The 18421-nt window shown below is 39.4% G+C and overlaps 1 protein-coding gene and 1 long non-coding RNA gene across 1 annotated transcript; one reads left to right on the forward strand and one right to left on the reverse strand.

The window, feature by feature from the left end:
• Erich1 (glutamate-rich 1) overlaps window positions 1-18421 on the forward strand; it is a gene marked incomplete at its 5' end in the record, with an annotated part of 52793804 nt that overhangs the window by 10787270 nt on the left and 41988113 nt on the right.
• On the reverse strand, window positions 12517-18167 carry LOC148000538 (uncharacterized). Its single transcript, XR_015639858.1, has 4 exons — window positions 18102-18167; window positions 15024-15080; window positions 14081-14210; window positions 12517-13486 (listed from the first exon to the last, which is right to left on the reverse strand). It is a non-coding gene; the product is annotated as an uncharacterized LOC148000538 (long non-coding RNA).

Consider the following 18421-nt stretch of genomic DNA (forward strand, 5'->3'; position numbering starts at 1 on the left):
GTGTAAAGAATTTATAAATTCTATAAGCTAGTGTTTTATTTTATAGAATGTGAAGAACTGAGAGAAATTGAAATTTGAGGAATAGCAAATGGGAAGTAGAAGACCATACATAAAGTTTATAACCCTCCCCAATTTTTTTGCAGACTAATGTTGAATTTAGTATTTAATTACTAGAATTAAGTAGTTTTACACAGTTTAGAATTGTATAAAATTTAACTTTTTAGAGAACACTTCTTAAAACCATTTTAAGATATATTTAATGCATTCAGTGATTATTAATTCTAATACCTCAAATTTATCTTTTAAAATTGTGACACAATTCACTACCAAAGTATTTATATATTGTAGACATAACAAAGTTCCTGGAAGTCTCCAATAATTACACCAGTCCTTATTGTTATTAGTTGCTGCTTCATAAAGATAATATATTACAGATGTTTACCATGAAAATTGTCATAAAATTTACATATGAAATGAAAGAATCATCTTTAAAATGTCTTCACTGCTTAAACTCAGTGATATAAAGATAACCTATCAGATAATTTTGTTGTCTAGTCTTTACAGCTGTTCTGGTTAAAAATTCTGACAATGGAAGGGAATTTTCCCTCGATGGCAACATCTTCAATTCCAAAAGTAACCATTCAGAAAAATTCTTACCTCTAAATAAACAAATCTTTCTATCGATTTGTTAGGAAAAACCACCAATTATATTTAAGTTGGTTTTAACTAGTGATCATAGTAAAATATGATACTGAGAGCTAAGGATGAACTTTCTCTAGGTAACTTTGTATACTCATATTTTAATCTAGAGTGTATAACCACAACTATTTATTTTAACGATGATTTTTATAGAAGACCCAGTTATATCACTTTGTGCATGTTCCCAAAAGATACTCTAACATCCCACAAAAACACTCACAAGTATGTTCATAGCAGCTTTATTCATAATACACAGAAGATGCAAACAACCTAGATGTCCCTCAACTAAGGAGTGGATTAAAAAAAATGTGTTACATCTACACAATGGAATAATATTCAGCTATTAAAACAAACATATTGTGAATTTTGCAAGCAAATGGATAAATCTTGAGAATATGTTCCTGAATGAAGTAATCAAGACCCAAAAGCAAATGTATGATATGTAATCATTTATAAGTAGATATTAGCCATAAAATACAGCTATCATACTACACTCCACAGACCCAAAGAAGCCAAACAAGAAGGAAGGACCAAGCAGGGAAGCTGGAATCTCTCTTAGAAGGGTGAATAAAATAGTCATAAAAGGCCGATGGAAGGAAGAAATTGGGAGGGAGGGGGTATGGGGAAAAATGGGGATTTGGGGGTTTGAGAAATGACAGGAACGATAGCTAAATGGTCATGAAAATGATTTGAAATCTGCAATTAATAGTGGTGAGGAGGTGGGGGGAATTTCCAGTATGAAACAGAAACCTATATTAAGGACAACCCCCAAGAATCAAAGGGTAAGACTATAGCTTTGACTCATTGTATTGGGGATATGGAACCTGAGGATGCTGCCTCCTGTAGCCAGGCAGAAACACAAATGGAACAATAGAAACACCAATTCACCCACATTTTCAATCCAAAATGCAGGCATGGGGAATGGAACGGTTACTGAAAGAATGGATATGCAACAACCGGTACAACTTGAGGCCAATTCCATGGGCAAGCACCAATTCTTAACACTATTAATGAGTCTATGTTACGCTTGCAAACAGAAGCAAGTTGTCCTTTCAGAGGCTCCACCAAGCAACTCACCCAGATAAATACAGACACCCACAGCCAAACAGTGGATGGAACTTGGAGACTCTTATTGAAAAATAGGTGGAATAACTGCAGGCCCCAAAGAGGATAGGAACTCCACAGGAAGGCTAACAGAGTAAATTAACTCGGACCCTTGGGGGTCTCAAAGTGTGAACCACCAACCAAAGAACATACATGGGATGAACCTAGACCCCCCGCAACCATATGTGGCAGATATGCAGCTTGGCCTTTATGTGGGTCGTGAACAGCTAGATAAAACACTCTTAAAAGTGTTACTTGCAAGTGAAATGTGTTCTTGTAGCTGATCTATATCTACCCTAAGTGGAAAAAGATGTGCCTGCTCTCACAGAGTCTGAGAGGAAGGGTCAAGCTCTACCAGTGGACCCCAACTACTCAGAGAGGAAAAAGAGGGTGAATGGAGAAGGATTGTGGTGGGGTGACCAGGAGCAGAGTAGTGAACCCGATATAAAGTGAATAAGTTAAAAGAATTAAATTTGAAAAAACAGAAAGAAAAATGGGATTTTATTTTTCTCCTTACTTGTTTGGTCTTTTTTGTTGTTTGTAATGTTTCAATTTCTTTGTTGCAGATTTTGTGCTCATCCTTAATGGATGGCATGTAGAGATGTCAAGACATAATACTAAGAAAATTATGCTGAAGAATAACTGAAGTTGTTTGGTTTAAATATAGTTGTCTTTCCCTCGACTGTTGTGTTTGTTTTGTTTTTGACAGGGTATACATATAAGCTGTTCTGGCACTTAATATATACCCCAAACTAGCTGTGACCTTAGAGTTCAGTGGCCTTGGCCACTACCACAGTGAGTGAGCTATCAAGTTTCCGTGTATAGCATTATTCTATGTAGCTTGTATTTTCTCTGTCACTCAAATAGCATTAGGTTTCTTTGTACCTTATTACAAATGAACCTATCTATTAATAAAATAGTGTAAGGGGAAGATAATTTGAAATCATATACATTTAACATTATTGCCTGATTCAAGTTAATGTTTTTATTATTTTATTCTGTAACATCTTCCCAGCCCTGTAGGATAACCTCATCTTATTTAGTGAATATGACATATTACATGTCAAAAGCTAGTTTTATTAGTTCAGTGTCATTATAGTGCTTAACCTAGTTGATCCAGGTAGATTAAATGGATTTTTAATGGTCTTTTGAAGGAGAAAAAAACTTTAGAAAATACTAAAACATTGTGATTGTAAATATCAGAATGCTACATTGTTAGAAAGACACTTTCTAAATCTTTGTGAGTTCCATTTGAGGGTCAGTAGGCTTTTGATAAATGTGAGAGTGTAATGACCATATGAAATCTAGTGTATACTGTATGTCTTGGATTTCAAACTATTTTCATACATTTCCTTCCAAAATATCGTGTTTGCTGTCCAAGCATTTCTTAAACCCCAGAACGAAGGCTGCACCCTTGGTCTTATACATACTCTTCATTTGCTTGCTTAGAGTCATCTTGTATTCATAGTGGCTGCTGATTCTCTTTACTAAGCCATTCAATCAATTGTGAATCAAAGCAACTAAGTGAACAAATTTTTATGAATTTTCCCAAAACATCTTCATCTGGCTCATAACTTACACATGGGAAAATAATAATTTAGAGATAACTTGGAAGTGTGATGCTTTTTAAAAATACTACAGAGTTTCTTTCAAATGACTCTTATTACCAAGGAATGCATAAAAGTATAACATCTGTTTCTGTGAATTGGAAAGTACAGTATAGAACAGAGATAATTGTTTTGAATTCTCCAAATATAGTGTATACTTAGTAGTACTGACTAATCTGTTTCTCCTTCAATATAATAAGATAAAAAAGATAAAGCAAATGTAAGAATATATATGTAAGTTAATATTGAAGTTACATTTCCATATCAATATTCTTTGCTTCTTTGAGTTTTTCCCTTTTTGATATTAGGTATTTTAATATGGATCCTGTGGACAGCCTAATTATTTGTTATGAAGGTATTTTATAAATATGATTTCCACCCACATGCAATGCCCCTATTTCTGTTAACTGAACTTAGGAATTATTTTGCTTTCACTTTCCTTTTACAGTTTGGAAGGGATTTTAAATAAATTTAAAGAAGATTGTCACTGAAATTGTTATAAAATACAGGTACCATATTATTTCTTACAATGGTAATACTTGAGTGATACAGTTATAATTCTCATTGTCTTTCATTTGAAGCAACAGTATTAATGATACTTTGCAATCCTTAAAAAATAAGACCTTGTAACAAAGAAACTTCCAAGTATCATTTTAAGTGAGTCTAAGAATATGAAAATTTGAGAATACTCTAATGATATTCAACTCTAAAATTCAAACAAAATACTGGTAACTGTGATAAATTACTCAAAGAATTTTGATGAAAAGGTAAATACCTCACAGGAATAATTTTCTCCCAGAGACACTTTTCTTCTTGAAAAATCAGTATTTTTTCACAACGCATTGGTTTACATTGTTCATTACAAATGCTGTTTCACTTTCATATTATTAGAACTCCAATCATATAGTCACTTACAAAATTAATATATAGTGTTCATAATCATAACATGACATCAAATGTCTAACCAGGACAAGCAATAAATTTTATATTCAAGAGAATGTAATCCATTTAAGATATTAGGTAGTTAGGGATGTGTGTAAATATTGATAGTTCTATATGAAATTTTATTTTGTAAAGACTTAATTACATGCAGACATAGAAATAATGATAGAATCAACCCTTTTCTCCCCTAGTAAGTGACAATCAGCCACCCAGGGCCCTCCTTCTGTCATGTGTGGCCTTTCATGTGCATAATGACTGTGAAGCAAGCCCTACAAATTCTACTACACTGTAGATTTCAGCATGTAAATGTCTAAACACGATGAATTAATTCATTAAAAATGATTGTGGTTCAGTTATCACACTAAAACACTTACAGAGATTTTTAATACCATCACATACCCTAGCACACATAAACTGTCATATCATTACAAACTATTATAATTTATGTTAATTAGTGTTTTGCACAGAATTCATCAATTATTTTCCATAACATATTAGCACGAGTCTTATATTTTCACTTCTTTTATCAAGTCATCTAATTTTATTATTTTAAATACATACTGTGTTTAAGACAGAGGTAAAGATCCTTCTTATATACTAAACATAGGCAAAAATCCTTGACTTCTTGAACTCATCCTTTAATGCAAAGAAATAGAAAATAATAACTAAATATCCCTTCTGTTATAAATGAAATGTTATTGAGAAATAAAATAACAGGCTACCAAGAATGATAGAAAATTCCAGAAAGAAACTTTACATTTTAAATACATCAACAAGAGGACATAATTAGAAAGTTCTCATTTAAGAAAAGATTTAAAAGAAGTATCCACTAAAACAAAGTCCCCTAAAGAAATACATTCCTGAACTGAGGCTCAAGATCTGTAGGAAGAGAAGAAGAATGTATCCTAAGTGTCTTGAGATGTCCCACCTACTCAAGACGAGCAGCCTATCTGCTCCCTCTATATGATATGTTTCTGACTTTACTGAATCTGGCTTTTCTTCAAGTTATACTAGTGAAATTGTTTGGCAAAGATAGTCCTTTTGATTTCTGTTTGACACCAAAGAATGCAGACCCATTTCTTCTAACCCAACATTTTGAGGGTTTAGAGGTTTAGAATGGCTTTATGGAAAAGCCCAACTCAGCATATGTCACTCCTGCACTTGAAAATAACTCATTGGCCCTGATACAAACTGGGGTGTGATTAACAGCTGGGGTGTGATTAAACAATGCCTTGAGACTCTTCACATTACTGTAAACATGCAAAATACATCAACCATTTATAGAAAAAACTGATTTTATTGTTGTTCTTCTTATGAGTTGCAAACTCCTTCAGCTCCTTCGGTTCTTTCTCAAACTCCATTCGGGATCCCATGCTCAGTCCAATGGTTGGCTGTCACACTCTGCCTCTGTAATTGTCATGCTATGGCATAGCCTCTAGGAGACAGTTTATCAGGTTCTTGTCAGCATGTCGTTCTTGGCATTCATGATACTGTCTGAGATTTGGGCCTGTATAAGGGATGGATTCCCGGGGGAACAGTCTCTGAATGGTCTTTCCTTCACTTTCTGCTCCACATTTTATCTCTGTATTTCCTTCATTGAGTATTTTGTGTCTCCTTCTAAGAAGGACTGAAGAATCCACACTATAGTTTTCCTTCTTCATGAGCTTCATGTTGTTTGTGGATTGTATCTTAGCTATTCCTAGCTTTTAGGTAAATATCCACTTTTCAGTGAGGAAATTCCATGTGTGTTCTTTTGTGATTGGATTACCACACTTAGGGGGATATTTCATGAAATCATTGTTTTTAACAGCTGTGTAGTACTCCATCGTGCAAATATACCACATTTATGTATCCATTCCTCTGTTGAGGGACATCTGAAATCTTTCTAGCTTCTGGCTATTATTCTTAAGGCTGTTATGAATATAGTGGAGCATGTTTCCTTGTTATTTGTTGGAACATATTTTTGGTTTATGCCCAAGAGTGATATAGCTGGGTCCTCAGGTATTACTATGTCCATTTTTATGAAGAACCTCCAGACTGATATCCACAGTGGTTGTACCAGCTTGCAAAACCACCAACAATGGAAGAGTGTTCCTCTTTAAACACGCCCTTTCCAGCATCTGCTGTCACCCGAGTTTTTGATTTTAGCCATTCTGAACAGAGTGAGGTGTAATCTCAGAGATGATTTGCTTTGTATTTCCGTGATGACTAAGGATGTTGAACATTTCTTTGGGTACTTTGTATCCACTCGGCAGTCCTCAGTTGAAAATTATTTGTTTACCTCTGTACACCATTTATAAATGGGTTATTTGGATCTCTGGATTCTACTTCTTGAATTCTTTAAATATATTGGACATTTGTCCTCTATCAAATATAGGATTAGTAAAGATCTTTTCCTCATCTGTGGGTTGTAAGTGACAGTGTCCTTTGCCTTACCAAAGCTTTGTCATTTCATGAGGTCCCATTTGTCGATTCTTGATCTTAAAGCATAAGATATTGGTGTTCTGTTCAGGAAATTTTCCCTTGTACAAGTGTTTAAACCTCTTCCCCACTTTCTCTTTCATTAGTTTAAGCACATCTGGTTTTATGTGGAGATCATCGATCCACTTCTACTTGAACTTTGTGCAAGTAAATAGGAATGGATTAATTTTCATTCTTCTACATGCTGACCAACAGTTGAAACAGATCCATTTGTTGAAAATGCTGTCTTTTCCACTTGATAGTTTTAGCTCCTTTGTCAACTATCAAGTGACCATAAATGTGTGAGCTTATTTCTTGGTCATGAATTCTGCTCCATTGACTTATGTTGGAAGTGATGCCCTTGAAGCCCTCCATTATTGATGTTATTATTGTGGTTAGAAATAAGTATGACTAAGTTCATGGAAAATCCCCAGCCAGCTGCAGAAGACTAATACAAATCTGGTGGTCAAGATGAATAATGGTATGATAAAGTTCTGACCTTGCTGAGAAATACATTTGATGTCAAGATGCCCAATGTGATGATCTGTAACCTTTCTGAAAAACCAATATCCTGCTGACCGATAGATATTACAAACCTGTGACCTTTCTAACATCCTGTCAAAATTAGCCAATTCCATGAATTGGATTACATGAATACTGTGTCCTTGGCCTTCATGAATGATTTTTACTTCCCTACTCTCTCTGTTCCCTGTTATGGTATAAATTTAGCCTTGGGAAAAAAATAAAATTGTTGCCTTGATCATACTCTTGTCTTGGTGTCCTTGGTGTCTCTTGTCCCCCATTCTCTTCCAGGTACCCTCAGCACCTTCGTTGACAAATGGCGCCCAATGTGGGGCTGTTTGGAGGTCTCCTGGAGGAGAACGCCGTCCCCTGTGAATAGACAGGCCTGTCTTCCTTGTTTGTTGCAGCCTTTCCTCCCTGTCGGAGCTTTGCTTCCTCCTCGGAGCCTTTGCTCCCCCACTTCTGGCAACCATGGACCGCCCGACTTGGTTCAGAGGCTTGGTGTGTGTTTCTCCCCAGATGACGCAGATCTCAGTGGTGAGTGATGGGACAAGCATTCTACAGTCTCCTTTTGTGACAGGACTCAGGGAGTCTCTCAGGACACAAGGAATAGGGTTAAGAGAAAAGATTTGAAGAAATTATTAGATTTTGTAGGAAACATTTGTTCATAGTTCTCCCAGAAGGGAACAATTGATACAAAGGATAGTGCAGAGTTAGTGATTGCTTTATGGGCCAGCTAATCCTATTGCTGAAGTCTACCTTCTGTAATGAATAAAAGTTGTGTGCTTTTTGGGTTTGAGCTTGCCTCTCCCTAAGTGGATGAACAACCCCATGTACGTGGATTAAAAACCTTAGAAAGGGGATGGGGAGGGTTAGGGGTATGTTGGCCCGGAAACCGGGAAAGGGAATAACAGTTGAAATGTAAATAAGAAATACCCAAGTTAATAAAGGTGAAAAAAATATAAAACCTTATAACCTCTTGCTATTGTAGCGGTCACTTTGTCAATCTGTGCTCCATGGGTGGCGCTCCTGAGGTAAGGCCACTATGAGGTCTTATAACGTTTTGGTGCATCAGCTTGAAACTAAGCTCTTTCCAGACCACAAATGACAAGGAGATCAGAAGTAAGCTTGAGCAAATCTGTGTTTTGTGTTCTGTGTTACTTTCTGTTTTGTCTCTGTGTCACATTGTCTTGTTTTTGTATTTGTTTTTGTTTTTGTTTTTCACATTTTCTTGTGTTGTCCATGTCCACTCTCTGAAAGGGTGGAGTCCCTTCATAGGGGGATTTGAGTACCCTCCTGGAGAGGGCTTAGAGTCCCCTTGGTGGTTGCTGTGGGTTTTGTGAGGGGCTTAAGGCTGTGACAGGCAGACGTGCTAGTTGTCACAGGCCACAGGCCCTAAAGGATGCTAAAGAAGGAGAAAGAAATCTAGAGGACACTCTAGAATTCTGTTGGGACATGGGATCAGACTGTCCTCCTCATCACAGAAGCAGCTAAGGTTAAGCTACAGTTTGGAACAGCTACTGATGCTAGCAGGCATCTGTGGAAATCGTTTATAGGACACCTTGTCTTGGTCTTGTTTGTCTAGTTTGTTTTCTGTGGAATTGTCATGTGTTTTTGGCTTTTGTTTCATTTTTGGACTTGGACTGATGACTGTGTTTGAAATCATGGAACTGTTTGCTTTGTTTGTCAAAGAGTTTTACTTGGTCCTCTTGGTGCTTAACTTGGAAGTTGGAAATAATTTGCTTAAGAGAAATTGTTTTCTGCCTGGGAGTTTTGTCTTTGTCTCTTGAGCCTCCTCCCCAAGGAGAGATGCCTCTCCCTTTGCTTCCCTTGTTCAGTCTAGTTGCTGTTAACAGTTCATCACCCTGTCTGAAGCAGGCATTAACAAGAACCTGAAAGCTTTGCCTTGAATCCTGAAGAAAGGATCTCCCTGTTGCTTAGACATTCACAGCTTCTAAGGAAGGGGCAGCACAGAGTGAGGAAGTGTGGGGCTAAGGGTGGCAGATGAGAGGGCCTGCTAGCCAGCAAGCTGCAGGCTGCATGCAGGCAGCAGCGCAGCTCAGGCCAAGTTGGCATAAGAGGATTTTCAAGGTGATGAGGCCAATTGGTGCTGATGCTTTAACAGCAAAAAGATAGTGGAGAGTTAGTGTCTATTTTAAAGACTATTATGAGATTTTTGGTCCTGAAAAAAATTCCAGTCGCTGGCTTCAGTGGCCAGACTTTTAACACTTGCCCACAGAAGGAGAGTGTTCATTAAGAAAAGTTCTTTAAAGGAGTGTGCCTTATCTGCTGGCCCTATTCCAAGAGAGGAGTGGATCTCCAGCATTAAGTCACCTTCCCCCTTAGTCATCATCGACATAGAGAGTATCTCTGATCCTATCCCTGCAGCAGACAGTTCCTGCCCCTGTCATCAAAATGCCCCAGGTTAGGGGGCAGGGGAGCCCCTAAAGCAGTTTCAGAAAGAGTCTGCAGCAGACTGTGTGGAACTCTGTTTTGCCAGACAGAACAGGCTTTACTCTGGGATGATGAGAGGAGAAAGTCTTGGCACCGGCTCTTCAGCTTACTCCAACTGGAGGATGTGGCCAAGGTCAGGATCAATGTTTTCTTTCCATGACCCTCTAACCAAGTGAGACAGCTTGGTAAAGGGTTACTACTGAAGTCCAGGAATTCAGCGGCACGGGGAGATCTGTAGTTCTATTAAAGGTCAGTATTCCAGTATTAGCAATCTCTTTATTGGATATAAGAGGCAGGAAGCCCAACTCAATTGTGACCCCTGCCTCAGGAATGACAGTGGAAAGAGTCCTTATAGCCAGTTATCTATGACTGTAGCTTATTCTCTGATACCTGAGGCTTCAATCAGATCACAATCCCCCAACCCCTGGGTGAGCCTCCTTCAATACTCAAATGCTATTTTCTCCTGGTCTCTTGACTCAAGGTTGCCAGGCATGTCTGACAGCCTGGAATAAACTTCCCCCCAAAAGCAGGTGAACCATACAATTCTTTTGACAGTCACTTGGCATCTAGTGCCCAGGTCCTATCACTCTATCGTTTTGTTATTAGTTCTTACTGGAAGCCTAGTGACATTTAGAGGCTGGGTCTCTTGAGAGGCAGACACCAAGCTGACACCGAAGTCATGTATTCCTTAAGGGAGAATCTAAGTCCAGAGAGCCAGCTGGTAACAGACTCTAGCTGCCCCTCTGCTCACCTTTCTGTTGCACAGACAAAAGCTTGTGCACATTTTTGCATTGGCCTTTTTTCACAAGAAAGGTTCCTCATTTAGCTGTGTGACTGAATGCTATTTGTCACCAGATCTGGTTGTTCCACCAGCTCTCACGAGGATACCCCCTAGCTTTCTTGCCTGGCCCCTTTCCCCTGTTCTTAAGAATGTTATCACATAATACACTGTGTTGTTTGACTTATAATACCCACCCCTGTCCTGCTAATATGCCTGTCCCATATTCCCATTGTGAAGGTTCTAATTCTAAAACAAGGGGATGGTGCGTCCCCCTAAATATTAAATTTACCTCCATGGGTTGAAACCAGGATTGGACACGTGGATATACTTGGGGTCCTAGAATGTTTCAATCAGGTGCCAATACAGGAATTATATTTACCATAAAATTGTTAAAAGAGCCTGCGCATTCCTACTCCTCGGCTTCTGGGCACTGATCCCAAGAAGGAGCCCATGGAGGCATTGAACACGGCACAGGGTACACATGACTTTATCTTTATTGCGCTCCACTGAGAGGAGCTGCTTGCTCAAAGAACTGCACAGCTTCGAATCCATTGCCATTGCACAAAAAGAATTGGAAGCTCTACCACCCACTCCAGGACAGCTGAGATATGTATTCTTCTACAATGTGATACCTTTTGTAGGGTTTGGATTTTTGGATAATGCAATTATGATTGTTGCAAGAACCCAAATTGAATTGTCTATTGGAATTATTTTGGGAATTTCAACAATGGCAGTCAACATATTATCTTTTCCTTCTATGTATCAACAGTCATTGATGCTGTACTGTACTGCCATGGGGTTTGCTTATTTCTTACATGACATGCACAGGATACTTATGTATGTCTTTATTTTTTTTCCTGATGTTTATAATTGAATGCTGAGTTTTCTCCAAAATATTTAAGATGTTTAATATAAGTTAAAATTGTAATTCCCTGCCTGGTGACATCCCTTCTGTGATATTTCATGGTAAACATTTACAATCATATAAATTCATTCAATTTTTAAACTTCCACATCTATCCAATATGGGGCAGTGCTTTAAGTATATGGGACTATTTTAATTTTGACCCACACTGTCTTTAAGAGTCAGAAGTTACATAAACCACACATGCTAACCAGTGTACTTCTTTCTGATTGGTTTTTTCCTTTAATTTCCCAACTTTGATCAATCACAGTGAATTTTGGTTTGTGAGAGAAAGACAGTGCTTGGATACTTCCTGTGTCTTAGACTATGGTTAAAGAGAACATGCCAATGTACCCTGGCCAGAAGATTCCCTTGGCCATGTGACAAACATCACTCCAACCTTAGACAGCCGCAGTTCCCCAGGGGCTCATTCCACGTCAGCATGGCCATTGGTCACCTTTTCATTTAACTATAAGGAAGGGGAAGATGTTGGGAGCGATGCTCTTGAAGCCCTCCATTATTGATGTTTTTATTGTGGTTAGAATTAAATATGACTAAGGTCATGGAAAATCCCCAGCCAGCTGCAGAAGACTAATACAAATCTGGTGGTCAAGACAAATAATGATGTGATAAAGTTCTGACCTTGCTGAGAAATACATCTGACGTCAAGATGCCCAATGTGATAATCTGTAACCTTTCTGAAAAACGAACATTCTGCTGACTGATAGATATTACAAACCTGTGACCTTTCTAACATCCTGTCAACATTAGCTGATTCCCTGACCACATGAATACTGTGTCCTGGCCTGTGTGAATGTTTTTTACTTCCCTCTCCCTCTGTTACCCCTGTTATGGTAAAAGTTCAGCCTTGGGAAAAAATAAATTGTCACCTTGATCAGACTCTTGTCTTGGCGTCCTTTGTGTCTCTTGTCCCCCATTCTCTTCCAGGTACCCTCAGTACCCTTGTCGACAGACCTACTTGCCTGTCTCTACACCAATATCATCCAGTTTTTATCACTATTACTCTGTGGTACAACATGAGGTCTGAGACAATTCTTTTATTGTTGAGAATAGTTTTTGCTATCCTGAGTTTTGTTATTCCAAATGAATTTGCAAATTGTTCTTTCAATCTCTGATGAATTTATTTGGATTTTGCTGGGGATTGCATTGAATCTGTAGATTGCTTTAGATAAGATGGCCACTTTTGTAATATTAATCCTTCCAAACCATGAGCATCAAAGTCCTTTTCATCTCTGAGATCTTAGATGTATTTCTTCAGAGACCGTAAGTTCTTGTCATACAGGTCTTTCACTTCCTTGGTTAGTGTCACTTCAAGGTTTATTATATTTGTGACAATTGCAAAGGGTGTAGTTTCCTTAGTTTGTTTCTCAGCCTGTTTATCCATTGAGTAGAGGAAGGCTGCTGATTTGTATGCATTAGTTTTATATCCACTTTTTGTTTTCTCTGGTGGAGCTTTTGGCGTCACTTACATATACTATAATATCATCTGCAAATAGTGATAATTTGACTTCTTCTTTCCAATTTTTATCCCTTTGGTTTCCTTTGGTGATCCAATTGCTCTGGCTTGGACTTCCAGTCCTATATTGAACAGGTAGGGAAAGAATGGGCAGCTTTGTCTAGTCCCTGATTTTACAAGGTTTGCTTCAAGTTTTTCATCCTTTAGTTTGATGTTGGCTACTGGTTTACTGTATATTGCTTTTACTATGTTTACGTAAGGACATTAAATTCCTGAACTTTTATCATGAAGGAGGGTGGAATTTTACAAATTCTTTCTCAGTGTCTATTGAAATGATTATGTGTCTTTTTTACCTTGAGTTTATTTATGTAGAGGATTATGTTGATGGATTTGTGTATACTAAACCATTCCTGCATCCCTGGAATGAAGCCTACTTGATTCAGGATGGATGATCATTTTAATGTATACTTGGATTCAGTTTCTGAGATTTTTGAGTATTTTTGCATCCATTTTTGTAAATGACGGGTCTGGGGGTACCTGGAAGAGAATGGAGGACAAGAGACATGAAGAAGGACGCCAGGACAACAGTCTGATCAAGGCGACAATTTTATCTTTTCCCAAGGCTGAATTTATACCATAACATTGGTAACAGAGGGAGGGGGGAAGTATGAGACATTTACGTAGGCCAAAGACACAGTATTTGTGTGGTCAGAGGATCGGCTGATGTTGACAGGATGTCAGAAAGGTCACAGGTTTGTCATATCTATTAGTCAGCAGGAGAATTTTATCATATTATTATTTTTCTTGACCACCAGATTTGTATTACTATTCTGCAGCTGCCTGGAGATTTTCCATGAACCTAGTCATACTTAATTCTAACATCAACAATGGAGGACTTCAAGGGCATGGCTGCCAACATCTTCCCCTTCCTTATAGTCAAATGAAAAGGCAACCAAATATCTGTGCTGTCCTGGAATGAGCCCCTCGGGAACTGCGTCTGTCTTAGGTTGGAGTGATATTTGTCACATGGCCAAGAGAATCTTGTGCCCAGGGTCCATCATGTGATAAGGCAGCAGCTCATGTCAGCCCTCCTGTCTTAGGCCCTTTATTGTGAATATATCACTCTCTTACCTCTCCTTGACTGTCCAGCTCAGCACACAGGGGAGACAATTCGTTGACATTTCAGCAAAGACATCAGTACAACAGGCAGAAAAGAATGTTGGCCTCATTTGGCTAAAGGACAAAAATGTCCTTGCCTGGGCTGGGAGGAGATGTGTAGGTGAGCTTGGCCATCATCAAAGCATCCTCCATAGCTAGCCTATGATAATATTCCTAAATAAGTTTTGTTGCTATATTATCTATCTGTTATTTAATAAAGCTGGTTAAATGATTAAATGTCCAAGGGCCAAAAGATATAAGCAAAAGAAGGCCTACTAGGGAGGTCCAACAGAGAGGGAAGCAGGGTGGACAACCAAGGAAATCTGGAGAACCAATTTTGATATCAGCTCTTAGCTTTTTCTCTTCCTCATTTTCTATTTTCTAAGCCTTCTCTGACCTGTTTTATGCTTTCTTTAACCATATTCTAAGACACAGGAAGTATCCAAGCACTGCCTTACTAATAAGCAAACCCCAACTCAGTACTGTACAGTATCAATGACTGAAAGTTAAATAATATGTTGATACATAGAAGGAAAAATAACATGTGAACTGCCATTGTTGACATTTACAAAATTAATTCCAATAGATAATTCAATTTGGGTTCCTGCAACAATCATGATTGCATTATCCAAAAATCCAAACCCTACAAAAAGTATCACATTGTAGAAGAATACATATCTCAGCTGTCCTGGAGTGGGTGGTAGAGCTTCCAATTCTTCTTGTGTGATGGCAATGGTCTCGAAGCAGCTCCTCTCAGTGGAGTGCAGGCTGTAGATGAAGACCTGTGTATGCTCTGCACCATGTTCAATGCCTCCATGGGCTCGTTTTTGGATGAGTGCCCAGAAGCCCAGGAGTAGGAATGTAGGAGTAGGCTCTTTTAACAATTTTATGGTAAATATAATTCTTGTATTGGTACCTGATTGAAACATTCTAAGACCCCAAGTATATCCACATGTCCAATCCCGGTTTCAACCTGTGAAGATAAATTTAATATTTAGGGGGATGCACCATCCCCTTGTTTTAGAATTAGAGCCTTCACAATGGGAATCTGGGACATGCATATTATTAGCAGGACGGAGGTATTATAAGTCAAATAACAAAGTGTATTATGTGATAAAATTCATAAGAACAGGAGAAAAGGGCAGAGCAAGAAAGCTCTTTGAGAAAGAAGGCCCGTTGAGAGCTGGTGGAACAACCAGATCGGGTGACAAATAGCATTCAGTCACACAGCTAAACGAGGAAGCTTTCTTGGGATGAAAAGGCCATTATAAAAATGAGCACAAGCTTTTTGTCTGTGAAACAGAAAGGCGAGCAGAGGGGCAGCTGGAATCTGTTATTGGCTGTCTCTCTGAACTTAGATTTTTCCTTAAGGAGTACCTCGCTTCAGTGTCAGCTTGGTGGCTCTGCCTCTCAAGAGACCCAGCCTCCAAAGGACACTAGGCTTCCAGTAAGAACTAATAACAAAAGGATGGAGAGATGGTTAGGACATGGGTGCTAGATGCCAAGTGACTGTCAAAAGAATTGTATGGTTCGCCTGCTTTTGGGGGGAAGTTTCTTCCAGGCTGTCAGACATTCCTGGAGACCTTGAGCCAAGAGACCAGGAGAAAATAGCATTTGAGTATTGAAGGAGGCTCGCCCAGGGGGGTGTGATCAGATTGAAGCCTCGGATATCAGAGAGTAAGCTATAGTTAGAGATAACTGGTTTTAAGGACTCTTTCTGCTGCCATTCCTGAGGCAGGGGTCACAATTGAGTTGGGCTTCCTGCCTCTTAAAACCAATAAAGAGACTGCTAACACTGGAGTACTGATCTTTAATAGAAGTATAGCCCTCCCAGGACTGCAGTAGTAGCCCTTCACCAAACCGGGTTAGAGGGCCATGGAAAAGGCAACATTGATCCTGACCTTGGCCACATCCTCCAGTTGGAGTAAGCTGAAGAGCTGGTGCCAAGACTTTCTCCTCTTATCATCTTAGAGTAAAGCCTGTTCTGTCTGGCAAGACAAAGTTTCTCAAAGTCTGCTGCAGACTCTTTCTGAAACTACTTTACGGACTCCCCTGCACCCCAACCTGGGGCATTTTGACCACAGGGGCAGGAACTGACTGCTAAGGGGATATGATCAGAGGCACTCTCTATGTCAATGATGACTAATAGGGAAATGACTTAATATCAGCTATTCTTGGAATAGGGTCAACAGATAAGGTTGGCTCCCTCAAAGAACTTCTCTTAAAGAACACTATCCTTCTGTGAGCAAATGTTGAAGGTCTAGCCACTGAAGACAGCGACTGGAATTTTTACTCTCCACTATCTTTTGCTGTTAAAATATTTGTCCTGGCCGGCAGCCCCTTTGCCTTGAGACTCTCTTCCCTGCTCGACCTGAAGTGTGCCACTGCTTATGCACAGCCTGCAGCTTGTCTGCTAGCAGGCCTGCTCGCCTGGCACCCTTAGTCCCATACTTCCTCACTCCATGCTGTCCCTTCCTTAAAAACTGTGAATGTCTAAGCAACAGGGAGATCCTTTATCAGGATCCAAGGCAAAGCTTTCAGGTTCTTGTTAATGCATACCTCAGACATGATCACTCGCTAACCTGGAGTCCTTCATATACATGTGTAATAAACTGTTAGCATCTGCTAGACTGGGCAGGGGGAGCAAAGGGAGGGGCATTTCTCCTTAGGGAGGAAGCTCAAGAGAGAAAGACAAAACTCCCGGGGGAGAAAACAATTTCTCTCAAGCAAATTATTTCCAAGTTAAGCACCAAGAGGACCAAGTAAAATTCCTTGACAAACAAAACAAACAGTTCCATGATTTCAAAGTCTTAAGTCCATGATTTCAAACACAGTCATCAGTCCAAGTCTGAAACACAGAAAGCAAAACAAAAGCCAAAAAGACATGACAATACCACAGAAAACAAACTAGACAAACCAGAACAAGAGAAGGCATCCTATAACCAATTTCCACAGATGCTTGATACCTTTAGTACCTGGCCCAAACTGCAGCTTAACCTTAGCTGCTTCTGGGATGCGACAGACTGTCTGATCCCACCTCTCAACAGATTCCAGAGTGTCCTCTAGATTCCTTTCTCCTCCTAGAGCATCTTTTAGTGCCTGTGGCCTGTGACAACTAGCACGTCTGCCTGTCACAGCTATAAGCTCATCACAGGACCCAGAGCAAGCACCAAGGGGACTCTAACCCCTCTCCAGGGGTGGGGGACTCGAAGCCTTTAGACAGCAGACAGGGACAACACAAGACAACATGGAACAAAGACAAGACATGATACAGAGAAAAAACAGAAAGTAACACAGAGCACAAAACACAGATTTGCTTGAACTTTCCTCTGATTTCTTTGCCAATTGTGGTCTGGGGCAGCATAGTTCCCGGCCAGCTGAATGTTGTAAGACTCCATAGTGGCCTTACCTCAGGAGCACCACCCACAGAGAACAGATTGACAAAGTGACCGCTGCAATAGCATGAGGGTATAAGGTTTTTAATCCACATATGTGGGGTTGCCCATCCATACAGGGAAAGGCAACCTTGAACCCAAAAAGCACACAACTTTTATTCATTACAGAGAGCAGACTTCAGCAACAAGATTAGCTGATCCATTAAGCAATCACTAACTCTACACTATCTTTTATATCAATTGTTCCCTCCTGAAGGAACTATGGACAAATATTTCCTACAAAATCTAAGAATTTTTTTAATTTTTTAACCCTATTCTTCACATCCTGAGTGACTCCCTGAGTCCTTTCACAAAAGGGGACTGTAGAATGTTTGTCCCATCACTCACCACTGAGATCTGCATCATCCAGGGAGAAACACACACCAAGCCTCTGAACCAAGGTCAGGCAGTCCATGGTTGCCAGAAGCAGAGGAGCTAAGGCTCTGACAAACAAGGAAGACAGGCCTGCCTATTCATGGGGGATGACATTCTTCTCCAAGAGACCTCCAAACAGCCTCATGCTGGGCACCATTTGTAAACAAAGGGACTGCTGAGAGTACCTGGAAGAGAACGGTGGACAAGGGACATGAAGAAGGATGCCAAGACAACAGTCTGATCAAGGTGACAATTTTACTTTTTCCCAAGGCTGAATTTATACCATAACATTGGGAACAGAGGGAGGGGGAAAGTATGAAACATTTACGTAGGCCAAGGACACAGTATTCCTGTGGTCAGGGGATCGGCTGATGTTGACAGGCTGTTAGAAAGGTCACAGGTTTGTCATATTTATTAGTCAGCAGGAGAATTTTATCATATTATTATTTTTCTTGACCACCAGATTTGTGTTAGTCTTCTTCAGCTGGCTGGGGATTTTCCATGA

This window comes from Rattus norvegicus, chromosome 16 (genome assembly GCF_021556685.1).
Source record: "Rattus norvegicus strain SHRSP/BbbUtx chromosome 16, alternate assembly SHRSP_T2T, whole genome shotgun sequence".
NCBI classification, from domain to species: domain Eukaryota; kingdom Metazoa; phylum Chordata; class Mammalia; order Rodentia; family Muridae; genus Rattus; species Rattus norvegicus.